The following is a 15000-nucleotide window of genomic DNA, read 5'->3' as shown; positions in this document are numbered from 1 at the left end:
TATTAACTACTAAGGTGAACCCAATTCTTCAAAGAACTGGCAACATGGCCATCAATATTTAAATTGATAGGGTTCATCCATAGAAATTCTCTATCCTGCAGAAGATGGCCGCCCAAGTAGTGGCCCACCTCAAGGAAATTCTCATATGGCAAGCCGAGCAAGCAACTATTTTAGTTCAATGGAAGCTGAGCCTTCAAAATCAGTCTTCACCCACTGCCCACACTTTCGCCGCATCCTCTCATCCAAATCTTTGGCTTTGACCTCCGCCATCTTAGCCGCGTTGGCCATCGATGCCTCTTGCACTTCCATTATCATCATGCTCCGCTTCTTCTCCGCCACATCACCCCTTCCCAACTTCTCACCCAGCAACAGTGCACAGTGCTCGTTAGCAGCAGCACCAACTCCATCAGAGACATAGCCATCAAAATCCCATACTCCCGCCTCACCACGACTTTAGCCTCTTTCAGGTCTCTCTGTAATCACAGCAACAAAAGGCTTAGATGTTTCTTTGGTGAATCGCGATAGTACAGCAAGCACCTGGCCAGACAAAGGATCAACGTACCTGGATGCAATCGACATGTGGAGACGTTTCAATGTCGTGACAAGATGACCAAATAAGATATACTCTCAGAGCAAACGATCTAGAATCTCAAAGGTCACGTCTCAACGAACAATAATGGTGCGTACGATAATATTTTATTCTCAAGAATAATTTTTATTCAGAAATAATTTTTTCTATTTTTATTTCCTGAACGAATTTCTAAACATTTGAAGATATTTTGTAATTGCACAAAAATTTTATTCTCGGAACATAAACATATTTGGTACAACCCCAAATTTTTTTGCAACTTAGAATTTCTTTTAATTTATTAATAATTTTAAACATTTTTCTTTTTTTTCTTTTAACTTTTTGTCCTTTTTCTTTTTCCTCTAGCTAGTCGTCGGCGAGATGCTCTCGATCCTCGCCTAGCCACCGCGAGGTTGGCATCGCTCGGCTGGGCGACGTCAACCTCGTGGTGGCTAGGCGAGGCTCAAGGGGACCTCGTCAGGGGCAAAACGAGGCTCCCGTGAGGTCGCCGGGTCTTGTCTGGCTTATCGCCGGCCATCGCCAAGGCCGGCAATAGGCTAGGAGTAGAAGAGGAAGAAGAGAAAAAGAAAGAAAAGAAAAGAGAAAATGCTTGTTTTTTGATTTGTTCTTAGGAACAAAGAGACTTTTATTTATTTATTTTCTTTTTGTATTTGCTCCAAATCTACTCTTGAGAATAAAAACCGACACAAACGGATTTCTATTCTCGAGAATAAAGAAATAAAGAAATAAAAACGTTACTAAATGCACTCTAAATTATATTCAAAATCTATTACTAAACTAAAATGAGGCATTGCTTGAATGATTTATTACTCCTAATTGAGATAGCCACTTCGAATTCAAATTAGGTTACATGAAGTAACTCCTACAATAATTTAGAATGGTCTTTTGTATAAGATAGATTAAAGATGCGGATTGGATCGAGTCTGATAAGTGGAATTTAGTTCAAGATATCATGTCACATTATGATTATTATTATTATTATGTAGTGTGAATATATTCCTATATATGTACGGATTGGACCGAGTCTAATAAATAGTTGGTCCCCTGCGGTAAATACTTGGGACTAGACATCTAGCTGTACAACTTTAAGTATTTAATAATCCACATGTGACTATGGAGAGATTATGTGTGCTCTAGCCCTACCATATCCCTCATGTATTTAATTCTCTGCGTCATTGTGTCCACTAGACAATTCCAATTTATAGGCCTGCAAAAAAAGTTACGGGGAAAAAAAATTAAGGATTGTCATTTTAATAAATTCTAAATCGATATATCAATGTCATATTTACTACGACCTAATTTTCGTATTACGAAAAATCTTGAGTTGGTACGCTAATGTGACAAATCTACTGAATTTTTATGATAAAATTAGGGAATTTAGCATATTTTTAAAATGTGAGGAATTTTTTAGGTAAAATTAGTAGGTTTGCCAATCTAAGTTCATTTTCTTTATATTGCAAGCTAATCATCCGATGGCTTTCAACCCTCGCAGTTTTAAAACGCGTTACACAGAGTAGAGAACTCAAGCCTTATAAACTAGTTTAGGACTCCTCCCCTGAGCGATGTGAGACATGAGATGTGTTTAGCTTCTTGGGTTGCCGGTTAGCGTAGCCTCCCCTGTCATCCCGGCCACGCCCTTAGGGTCGCCACAATATTAGAGGGAAGCTGTTGACACAAAAAAGTGCCTAAATTCCCGAATGACGACTGGGACTTGGAGAGGGCGAGCAAGACATGATAAAAGTAAAATTTTGTTGGGAGCTTTTAGTCGGCAAATATAGACAATCAACGACTAAAAAGATTTGCAAACGGTAAAAACAAAAGGAAATTATTAAGTCCTTAAATATGAGTGTCGATGAATAAAGCTTGGTTTTATCAACAAGAAGGCCACGACCGAGACAAATCACTACGAGCTAGGAACCAGGTGATTGTCCAATTAATGGGACCAATAGTTTCAGACACAGTTCGCTTGGGCAGGCCTGTTTGGCTACGAGAAATGGAACTGACATGATCATGATGTAGTGGAGCCGAAGATCTCGGAAGCTTACGACCATAAAAGCCGGGAAAAATGGGCCGTTTTAAACATTAGGAAGTCGAGCCCCAAGTTACAAAAGTATTGGCCATTGCTAGCCGTGAAAAGTGCAGAACTGCTATTGATTATCGAGTAGCGGGCTTGTCTAGTAACCGTATATAAATACATGCTGCTGAATTTTAGGAGCCATATTGCTTTCTTTTATAATTGCCGGAAATAACTATACGTATTAGAATTCTAGTTAGAGTAAAGGCACCGTCAATCAAGTAATGAATATAAATTATTTAATTTTATCTTCATGTTATCTTTACATTTCAATACTTTGTTTACTTAGTGGGCTGCGACTACCTCAAGTCTTCATAACTCTAATTTTCTTAGCGCATCCTTTATCGATTTTCTTATCGATTTACATTTTGAAAGGTTTTTTTGTCAATAACTTTTTGACGAAATAGAAATGAATGATAGTTATTACAAATATATATTGATTTAAATTTTTTTACAATAAAAAATTAATTTTGAATAAATTTTGTTGCACACCAGTTTAGAATTCTTCGTGGTAATCTTTACCAAAAAAAAAAAAATTCTTCATGGTAATCCAAAAACTAAAAACTAAACTAATGCCAACTAATGGAAAAATTTTACGAGTTTAAGCATCTACCCAAACCCGTTGTCAATTTCGGTGCACTTTGAAATGGAAACTTTTTATTGACGAACTAATATATTAAATTAAATTACAATGTGAGGGCCCAGAAAAATAATATATTAAATTAGATTAAATAATACCAGCTGAAGTAACCGAAGGCAACGTGCCACACGTGCCTTTGAAAAGGACCATGGAGTTCAGGAGTTCGGTGTGGATAGGATAAGATCGCTATATATATATATATATATATATATAAAAAAATCAATTATTTATTTTTCGAAAAATAAAAGAAAAAGTGAAATAGGAGAGAGCGTCGTCAGTGGTACCCCGACCACGGTCTAATTCTAATGATTATCGGTCCGTCCCTACACTCCTCTCGCCTGCTCATACGTTGTCTTCACTTTCGCCTGTTGTAGCTCCAATTCAAATGGCTTTTATGCTTCCCTTATATTTCAAAAAGTACCGGAAAGCAATCCTAAATTATAGACATTATAACATCAATACCCAAATTTTTATGTCACAAAAAATCTCAAATTTGCATAGCGTGAAAAAAAATCCTTGATTTTTGTCACATTGGTATAAGTTTAAGGTTAAAATGGGGGAAATCGTCCCAAATCATATTCTATATGAATGTTAATTCGATCTTGAACTTTTCATTTTTATTAATTTGATTATAAACCTTTGCATGAAATTCTAACCAATTCTTGTTGATCAATTTGCGCCAAAAATCGTGAACATGGCAATGTGTTACATAGGATTAACACCAACAATTGGACCGCATGTCAGTGATGGGACTAAATTAAAATTTTGCACAAAAATTTAGGATTGAATGAACATTTGTACAATATGTATATTACAAGTTGAGCAATTTTTCTAAACAAAAATTGGGATATTAGCATAGTGGAGGGCATAATTTATGATTTTTTCGACACGGTAAAAATTGTAGGTATTTGTATCATAGTAAATATTAACTATTTGATAATATATATATTATCATCGAGTCATTTTAGCGGGGAGCAAGGACAATCCTAGCTACGAAGTGCATGGTGACACGTACCCAAATAGAACAATGATTGTAAAAGCGTTGTTGATCGTGCTGACCATAACAAAAACTTGTTACACATGGTTTAAAGATTAAATTAGTGAAACAGTGTTGTGATCACCAGAATGTTTTAGAAGTTTCCAGAATGTTTTAGTTTCGACAAAGGATAAATTATTTGTCAAATTATTGTTTCGAAATTGACATATTATTATATGGCGTCAATTATTATTATTGTAAAGCGAAAAGGTGGACTTACATCTATAAATTTCGAAATTGACATATTAAAAAAAAACGAATGTTGTAATTAGTAGTGGAGGCTACCTAAGTAGAGTTTTTTTTTTTTTTTTCCTCCATTGAGGTTACCATTGTTTGAATTATTGGTCACTTTCATTTCTTTATTGACCAATATAAAGGATTGAAGGATGTAGACATAATCACACATATCTAAATTTAAAAATTTATAATAAAAAATCCCTATTTTTGAACCATCAGTTTTAAGTCCTCGTCTTCATCAAAATCATTGATACTTAACTTGAATTCTTGATATGAGCCGAAAATTACCAAGGACCCATCCCCATCCGCATTGTATGGTGAGTTCGAGAATTGGAGTTTGGACATACAATGCGCCATGGAAGTCGTGAATCAGATGACGGACAACTTGGCGAAGAAAATGTTCGACATCTCGATATGAGCCATGACAGACAACTTGGTGAAGAACATGTTCGACATCTCGATATGAGCCGAATCTAGGATTCGACATCGAAGTGAATTTTGCCGAGAAATTCGAAGGACCCTTTCATGTATAGAATTTGCCAAGTCTCTCTCTAGATGCAGGTTGCAAAATGAGCGTAAAGATTTGAAGAATAAGATGTTCCACGGTCTGCAAAAAGTTCAAGCAAATTCAATCTTTGTTTCATTTAAGTAGCGTCTATCGTGTATCCTCTTCTTGGCTCGGCTGTAAAAGCTTCTGCCCCATAAGTTGCAGATTCCATTGTCGTAGCTTCAAATATAAGTAAAATTCATCTACTGTTGTATTGTGATAACTTACTGATGACCTACCCGAGCTATAATCAGCAAAAATTACCTTGCTATAAGAACTTTTGAGTTACACAAATAATTCAAAAGATCTTAGAAGAGGAGACATGCATCATTACAAGGCAATGGAAGGACAGGGATCACGAACTATTCGAATAATTTATAGACTGGGTCTTTCAAAGAAGTTGCCCAAGCCTAAAGCCAATTTCAAGCCAGTGGGCAATTCAACTCAACAAGACATCTCAAGAGAGGGTCAAGGAGGCCATAACATACATTATAATGGAGCTCAGCAACATGCTACACTCGCAAGTCGCTGCTTCTAGTCTTCGAAGCCATTTATTGAGTCTTTCAGATGCTTCTTCCAAATTACTATACCATCTATCTGGTTCCTTGCTCTGCATATTTTATTCTCTCGCTCATAAGAATAAAGCACGAGGGCCAACTTTATAATAACTGTGGAATATTTACTACTTAAATATGGCATCTAAATGCAATACATAACTCGAACAAGATTAGAAAGGGGGAAAAGAAGTCCAAAATCTGATGACCAAGAAGATAGATAATGCAATACAATCTTCCTACTATCTTCTTCCTACAAAATTCAAGGCATCCTCAACTCAACATTCTCATTCTTGGCTCCCAGATATCGATGTTTTGGATTTGTCCAGGATATCCTGTGGCACCACAACCCTGAACACCGCATAGTGATGATTCAAGCTTTTTTCCTCCTGTAGCCGGTGAACACTGCCCAACGCTCCGGCACTCAGATTTGGAAAAGCGTAAAACACACGCCTGATTCTCTGATGCACAAGTGCCATCGCACACCTTAAACAAGACAAGACGTAGCAGAAAAGTTCAATATCAGGAATTTCATCACTCTATTTCAAAAAATCTACAACTCTTTAATGCCTGTTACGCCAAATGAATTGCAACTCCCCATGTTATTTTCTCCAGATCTCAAATGTGAAAAATATCTAATCTACAAAGAGGACAGGAATGCAAAGTGCATGTACAAAGAATCAGTACTGTCCAATCAGAATCTCGGATATTTTGGGCAAAGGGTAACGAGCCCAATAGGCTGCACAAGCACCAAACCAGACAGTTGCAGCTGATTTGTTTAACTTACATTGTGCATGGTTCCCAAACAAGGTAGATGTCATTGCCAATGCATAAATACGGTCTAATAGAGAGATCACCATTTCCATGAGCAGCATCATTTTTTTCATCATTGTCGACCTGAATTCCCACAATGATATAGATGTCAGTGCCAAGATGAAATATCGTCAGATTAATTGCAAAGGAGCAGAAGAGAATCAATCTATAGAATCAAACGCAATAGTTGGTTCCATATGTTCAGAGCCAAATAATCCTCAAGCATTTCATCTTCAGTGCCAACTAGTTAATTGGTGGACAGTGCATGTATTACTGGCTGAGTAGGCATTGTCATCAAAAGGTGTTCACTTAATAAATCGCATATACAGAGTTGACTATTACCAAGTCCATCAAGACAATGAAATTGACTAAGGGATGATTATAACATGCACCCAACCAACCATCTGAGAGCTAATCGGAGTTTGAGTTGAGCAATAACAGATGAAATAGTATGATGATATTTGCAAATGTTGAGAAAAGATCGTGCACTTTATAACAACGAAGCAGATGATACTTAGATGCCATTGTCATGCTAGAAAGGCTTGCCAGGATTTCCTTCACATGTAGAGGAAAAGCTTATGTCATTGCCATCAGTTTTCCGTCCTTTTGCTTGAGATTTTGCAGGATATAGAATATACTCCTCTTTAGTAGCTTCATCTTTGTATCTCACATCAGGGAATAAGCGTCTGTCCCTGGCAGCAGATGATTCAATGGCCACCATCGCAGCATGTCGCAACGGGTGCCAAAATGAAGAGCTCCTGCCAGTCTGTTCATCTACCCACCATTATGGATGTGCACAAGAAATGGATGTCTCAACTTGCTTTGCCCCACCTGAGGAACGGTGTTGGACATGATTCGTGTTTTATCCATCCAGTCATTTCAGCAGAAGATTTGGTGGAACTCCTACATTCAGCGCCAACTTCTGTTTCTGGAGTTTGCCAAGAGCAGACTTCATCACATGCCTTTGCAATCACTTGATTAGATAGAGTATCTACAGCTGCCGCAGCATTGACCACCTATAGACAAGAGAAGGGTGTAACAAAGGCAAAATTTGTGCAATTTCCACAACATAAGAGGTTCCACACCAGCTTAAAACAAAATTGGATGCACAACTAGGGAGCACCATAAAGTACTACATTTCCTTCACGGAATATCTATTTTACAACATCTATGCATGAACATTTCAGGGGCTAAATGTCTAAAGGACCCAGCCTTCAAAATGATCGTAGATCCACTTGATCTATAACGGTGATAGCTATTAGCCCTCGTCTCTTAAATTTAATGTAGGAGATTGGGTCTATGTAATGGTTGAAGTGGTCAATTCTCTTCCACTAAATTCGGTGAGATCGAATCACCTTGTTCATTTAACGGTTCTAAAGAACTTCTTTTGGATATATGATGTTGGATTTCTATTTGTGACGCGTTGCCGTATATCAAATAGTGGAAGTCGCAAAAATCATCCTCATTATTACCCGACATTTGGTTTTGGTCATGTAAAAATATTTCATTACAATATATTCCGCGAGTCAATCTCCCTATGACAATAATTTTTTATTCAAAAGTGGACGTATTATGTTCAATCAACACCATTTATCAACACGTGGTAATTATGCCTACGAGCTTCTAAACACAATTACACTTACAATCCTCGTGTTTTTAGGAATTTTCGAGTTTGATACCTATATCTTGTTCTAGCAATAATTTCAGTCCCCTTACCAATTTTATTTTTAAATGTTGTCATAGCATTGATTATAACAATTTTCGGTACAATTTTTCATATTTTTTATTTCATATGAAATACATTGTATATATGTGTATAAAGGTTTTATAGTTAATATTAATGATTTTGTTATTCACATATGACCTCCTTTTTAAGATATATCACACATATAAGTATGAATCACGATAATTTTTTCTGTTACACGAAATATAAGCTTAGAAGAGTTTACAATCGTGATCGAATAAATTCATGTGACCAACCTCGAAGGATGAAGTGATCATAACGAATTTTTATAATCACGAAATTGGATCTTTTTCGGCCGAAGGCCGAGGTCGAGTCGCGTCAGCAAGTATGATGTGTGAAGAAATATGAAGTATCTTCACGTCAAGCAGAAAGTGAAGTAGAGCACAGGAGTCCCAAAGCAACCTAAGAAAAAGTCTGACAAAAGCCATCGGGGGGAAGAAAATTTGCTCAAAGTAGGGAGCAAAAGCACTGTTTAATACTGTTCATGTACTGTTTGGCATCACATCAAAGTCTATAACGCAGCCAGACGTTACATCAAACCAGTCTGCAAAGCATTGTGCAAAGTCTATAATTCCCGCAGTCATTACATCAAATCTGTAAAGCATCCTAAAAAGGTACCCTACATCCTTAGGTCATGACAAAGTCTATAATGCCCCCCAGCATGCGTTGTATAAAACAAACTTCCGTCGTCGGAAATCCAAAAAAGAGTTGGCTAAAAGAGTCGATTCCTGTACGCTCACTCGGGTAACTTTCCAAATCTCTTCTCTCTTTCTTCTCCCGTGACATGTGTACAATTCGAGAAGGGTCCTCAATAATTTTATAAAGAATTGCAAATTTTCAGACTTGCCCGTGTCCCCTCCCACGGTACATGCAAAAAAACGTAAATATGAGCTAATTTCATTGATTAACTTTCCATTTAAAATTTTGTCCTCCCCATTTTCCGTACCTTTTAAAAATATGAGCTAATTTCATTGATCCTTCTTTGATCGCCAACACAGCAGTTACTTTCCGCCGGATACATGGAATTCGACCTTCCTAGTCCCCGTCCACCATCCAAAGCAGATCTAATATGCGTGATGAGTCGATATTTTTTGTTTCTTTTCTTCCTATACGGATCAGCTTTGAATGGTCAAAGGCGGGGAAGAGAGAGAGAGAGCCGAGGGTTCTGCCTCATGTCCGGTCAAAGGAGAGAGAGGACGAGATCGAGATGAAGAAGAACAGTGGAGAGAAAGACAAACTGCAGAAGAGAGAGAGAGAGAAGGAGAGTCATGAATGTCGGGGCAGTGCGGGGGGACGCGTCTTGTCCGCACCGGATTCCTCCTCCGTACGCTTCCCCCCTCCCCCACCGCCGTCCGATGATCTCTTCGTCTCAAGCCTTGGCGAAACCGACGGCGGCAATCGACATGGGACGGTTCGGTGGGGGCAAGAAAAAGGGGAAAAGCACGTTGAAATTCGATCGTCTCTGATTGGGGCGTACCGAGAAAGTACGATGGTTTCCGAAAGACCATCTCGGCTTTGGGTGAAAATGGGGGAAGGGGGAATTCTTCCTTGTGGACCCGAGTTCATTGAATCATGTGGAATATATCAACGATTTCATCTCATGGGTTTTCACAGGTAGAAACTGGGGAATAGAGTGAATGGCCATTATAGAGTTGATGATTCTAAATTTGAAATTCAAAATTGGATTTGGCAAAATGTATTTAAAAAAATAATAAGTTTGAGTTTTTGATAATTAGTGTTGTGATAATGATTGGAATGTACATTGTCGCAACCTGCAATGATTATGGAAATTGGGGAATTTGCGTTTAGATGGGATACCAAGGTATTTGAATATATTTATTCATGCAATGCATTTCTTACGAACTTTTGAATGGTAATGTACACATTAGAATGTATGTCCCATTTGTTTCAACTAGTAGTCTGCAAGCCCCTTTATGCTCATCTGATCCAATTTGGCATAAAGGCACATTCGGGTAGATTTAGGAAAGAGCATTTCATTTTCAAGGTTAGCCTCACTCAAGAGGCTTGAACTTGGTTTTCCCTTCTCAAAAATTCCGCGTATTGGTTTTTTAAGAGGTAAGCCCGAGCAACAAATTAAACCCAACTGGAGGGCTCGATTTAGGTCAAGCCAATGATTACATCCACAATTGGCAATCCGACTCCAAAAAGGCCAGGTCCTTTTTGGCCGTGAGAGGGGACACAAATAGTCGCTACGTAGCGGCAAGGGTAGAAACTAGAGAAAGAGAGGGGGATGTACGGAGATAGTCATACCAGACTAAAATAAGGTTTTGCTCATTTATAAAAGAAAAATCGCTCTAATCGCAGCCATTGATTTCTCATGATCTAATGGTACAGAATGTCGATCCTAATCTAATCAATCCAATCGTATAGATAGCTATTGGCCCTCGTCTCTTATATTTAATGTGGGAGATTAGGTCAATGTAACGGTTGAAGTCGTCAATTTTCCTCCAATAAATTCGGCAAGATTGAATCACCTTGTCCATTTAATGGTTCTAAAGAACTTCTTTTGGATATATGACGTTGGATTTCTACTTGTGACGCATTGCCGTAAATCAAATAGCGGAAGTCGCAAAAATCATCCTCATTATTACCCAACATTTGGTTTTGGTCATGTAAAAATATTCCATTACAATTTATTCTGCAAGTTAGTCTCCTTATGGCAACAATTTTTTATTCAAAAGTGGATGAAATATGCTTGATGAACACCAATTATCGACATGTGGTACTTATGCCTACGAGCTTCTAAACACAATTACACTTGCAATCCTCGTACTTTTGGGAATTTTCGAGTTTGATACCTATATTTTGTTATGGCAGTAATTTTAGTCCCCTTATCAATTTCATTTTTAAATGTCCTCATAGCATTGATTATAACGATTTTAGATACCATTTTTCATACTTTCATTTCACATGAAATTTCAGTGATGCCGGCTATCATTTAAATACATTGTATATATGTGTATAAGGGTTTTATACTTAATATTAATGGCTTTGTTATTCACATTTGACCTCCTTTTAAGATATATCACACGTATAAATGCAAATTACGATAATTCTCGCTGTTACACGAAGTACAAGTTTAAGAGAATTCATGATCGTGATCGAATAAATTCACATGATTAATCTCAAGGATGAAGTGATGATATCTTTTGAATACGGTGAGGGAGTTTTTCATAGTAAAGTATCCTAAATTGGATCTTTTTCGGCCGAGGGTTGAGGTCGAGTCGCGAGAACAAATATGACGTGTGAAGGAATCTGAAGTATCTTCACGTCTAGAAGAAAGTGAAGAAGAGCTGAGGAGTCAAAAGCATTAAAGCAACCTAAGAAAAAGTCTGACAAGCCACGGGAAGGGGAAGAATATTTCGCCTCTTTCAATGTTTTTAGATCTGTTATTTCCGATGCATTAGCGGCCGGTTGTACCGTTTGATACTGTTCGTACACTGTTTGGCATTACATCAAACCAGTCTGCAAAGCATCCTAAAGGTGCTCTACATTATTCGATCATGACAAAGTCTATAATGCCCCTAGCATGCGTTGTATAAAATAAGGGTTGGCTATAAAAGAGTCGATTCCTGTACGCACTCTCCGATAACTTTCCAAATCTCTTTTCTCTCTTTCTTCTCCCGTGACACGTGTACAATTCAAGAAGGGTCCTCAGTAATTTTATAAAGAATTGCAAATTTTCAGACTTGCCCGTGTACATGGAAAAAACGTAAATATGAGCTAATTTCATTGATTAACTTTCCATCAAATTTTTTTGTCCTCCCCATATACGTACTTTTTAAAAATAAGCATAAATTCCATATTCAGTTAACTTAGTTCTAATGTGAATAGAGTTATTTAGCCATTCCAATTATTCTATTCTTAGAACAAAAATTCTGAAATTAAGATTTGGAGAATACTTACATTAACTAAAAGTATATGATGATTTCATTAATCGAGGATGAATATATTCTCACCTTATGAGGTAAAATTAAAAATGTCAATGTATTTCTTTTGTGAGAATAACACATTAGCGCAATTCAAGCTCAAATTATGTTAAAATGATTTTTTGAGTTGGCAATATAAATAAAAGTTAAGAGAATGATTTTCCTCATGTTGTTCATAAAGTACGGATAATGACTACAAATACAAAAATTATGGATATTTTTATCACATATATAGTCATTGTAAAAGTGTATATATTTATATATATATATATATATATTATGGATATTTTTATCACATATATCGTCATTGTAAAAGTATATATATATTTTTGGTACACAATCGGAGAAAGGAAATACAAATCCATTTACCGTATAAGTTAGGTGTTAAAAATAAAAATTGATTGTTTTGATTATGTAAAATCTATTTGTATCAAGAAAATTTCGCATTGCCATTGTACAAGATAAAAGTCCATTGAAATATAATTTATATTATGTACATTGTTGATGTAAAAGTCTTTTTTTATACAAGCCGTCTCAGAATAGGAACACAAACCTTAAATCTACATGCTAAACATAAAAATCGTAATATTTGTCATTATTTTTGCACCGCCGGCACATTGAACAAAAATATATGGAAATATGTTTTTTGCAAAAAGGGAAGGGTGGAAGAAAAGAAAAAATAAATAGGAATTTCCATAAAATTTGGAAATGCGGACGTCATTCGGGAAAAGAGAAGGGTACATCGTCTTTACAGCTGTAACTCTGGCTCCATCCCCAGGTCGATTATAAAACAAGAAGACCCCTGGGAGCAGAAAGCAACTTCGACTTCAGTCCCTTGAAATTACTTCTCCGCTTTAGAGTTTTACCTGCTCGCGGCACGGCTTGGAAACCTCCATGGATCAAGAACTAGCGCCAGGTATGTTCTGTTCTTTCCTTTCTTTGTTCTGATTTCATCCCAAAGGGTGATGGAAATATTGGAAAAGTGTCGCTTTTTGGGGGTTAATTTCTAAGTAATATAAAATGGCAACATTTTTATTTATTACTTAACAAGTATCCCGACGCTTTATAAAGAAAACCCTTGTAAGAAAGGAAAGAGTGTGAAAGGAGAATAATTTGTGCCGAACTTGAGGGCGTGTTTGGTCTGAGAATTTTTTTCAATTTCCTGTTTTTCTTTCCACAAGTTTTCAATGAAAATACTTTCGGTAGAAATTTTGGTTGTCGTGTTTTCAACATCTGAACTTTAAAACTCAAAACGACCAAAATTGACAGTATATATACGGGGTTTGCTTTAAACAACTACACCCGACATGTTTCTATAACTTTCATTCCTGTTGAAAGCTCTTACTTTTCACCCTCCAAATGTCTTTTCAAGAAAATGGAAGGAAAAATAAGGAGCAATTTTCCCTAAAACATTTCGGTAAACTGAATGTACCTTAAAAACATGAGCTAACTCAAGAGGTAAAAATGTCGATTCGACTAAGCTGGAACACATACAATTAAAGTTATGCTCTTAACCTGAGTCTAGGGTACCTAAAATCATGCGATGGACTCAAGTACGTACCCTAAAAAGACATTGCTTAGAATTTTCTGGTGTGACCAATGGAAAATGACTCCTAAATAATTTGGAAAGTCCAACTAAATCATCGGAAAAAATTTTCTTTTGAAAAAGAGATTACATCCAAATTATTGGGGGATGCAAAATTCTTTGTCCCGGTAATTTTAACCAAGTGATTTAAATTGTCACCATAGAACAATATGAGGACTGGACTTATAACCAAAGTATAGGGGCTAAAAGTGAGATTTCCCAACCTACTATGACCGAAGTGTACAAAATGTAATTAATTTTTCTAAAGTTATTTATGTAAATTTCTCTTTTGGTAACACAGAGGTTTGCATAGACTTGAGTTCAGAGGACATGGCAACTGATCAAAATTGCCAAGACAGTTGCAAAACAACTAGAGGTTTGTCACTTTGAACTTTTAATTTTTGTTTTTCATAAATCTTGATTTTCCAACATCTTAACTTTTTCAATCCCAAATACTTCTAGTCTCAGAGCATACATATGCTGACATATAAATTTAAATATAACCTTTTTACAATTTTTTAAATCTGGATAATATCTTGAAGTATAATCGAGAAAGGCCAATTTTTTTTTTTTTTTTACTTCCGAAAAGTAAAAGAATGTGCTCATAATTTACTTAACAATATCATGGATAAGATCAATCGCAATGAGACAAAAACTTACAAAATCGCATTGTCCACTATATGAAAGCTAGAACATCCCACCCTCTAATTGATGATACAATTTCTATCGAAAAGAAAGTCGTGATCTTTGTTAAGTTTAATGTTAATTTTTTTTTAAAATTTTACCATCTAAGTTCAATGAAAAAAATTCATGCAATGATTGAGCTAGTATGCATGATATAAAGCATACGAAGTGGAATTAAATTTTCTAAGGTTGATTATATTCGTTTCTCTTTATGGTAACAAAGAAGTTCACGTAGTAGAGAGCTCATAAGGCATGGCGATTGATAAAGCTTCTCAAGATGGCTGCAAAACAACCAGAGATTTATCACTTTGAACTTTTAATTTTCATTTTTCATAAATCATGTGTTTCATGGATTTTGACTTTTGTGAGTACAAGTCACTTTGAATTTCATCCAATATATGGAACCTAGAAGGTCCCACAAAACTAATTCCTAATTTGATACCTATCTGGAAAAATAAAAGAAAAAACAGAAGAAGAGAGAACTCACGATCTAAGTTTAACGTTGATTTTTTTTTTGCTTAAAATTTTACCATCTAAGTTTCATGCA

At 36.3% G+C, this 15000-nt stretch overlaps 1 long non-coding RNA gene across 1 annotated transcript; it reads right to left on the bottom strand.

Annotated features, from left to right (window-relative positions):
* Positions 1–5827: 5827 nt before the first annotated feature.
* On the bottom strand, positions 5828–7703 carry LOC108958790. The gene is made up of 2 exons (XR_005549118.1): positions 6465–7703; positions 5828–6163 (listed from the first exon to the last, which is right to left on the bottom strand). It is a non-coding gene; the product is annotated as an uncharacterized LOC108958790 (long non-coding RNA).
* Between the last annotated feature and the right edge of the window lie 7297 nt (positions 7704–15000).

The sequence above is a fragment of the Eucalyptus grandis genome, chromosome 3 (assembly GCF_016545825.1).
Source record: "Eucalyptus grandis isolate ANBG69807.140 chromosome 3, ASM1654582v1, whole genome shotgun sequence".
NCBI classification, from domain to species: Eukaryota; Viridiplantae; Streptophyta; class Magnoliopsida; order Myrtales; family Myrtaceae; genus Eucalyptus; species Eucalyptus grandis.
The sequence above is the reverse complement of the archived record's forward strand: the minus strand, read 5'-3'. Positions and strand labels throughout refer to the sequence as shown.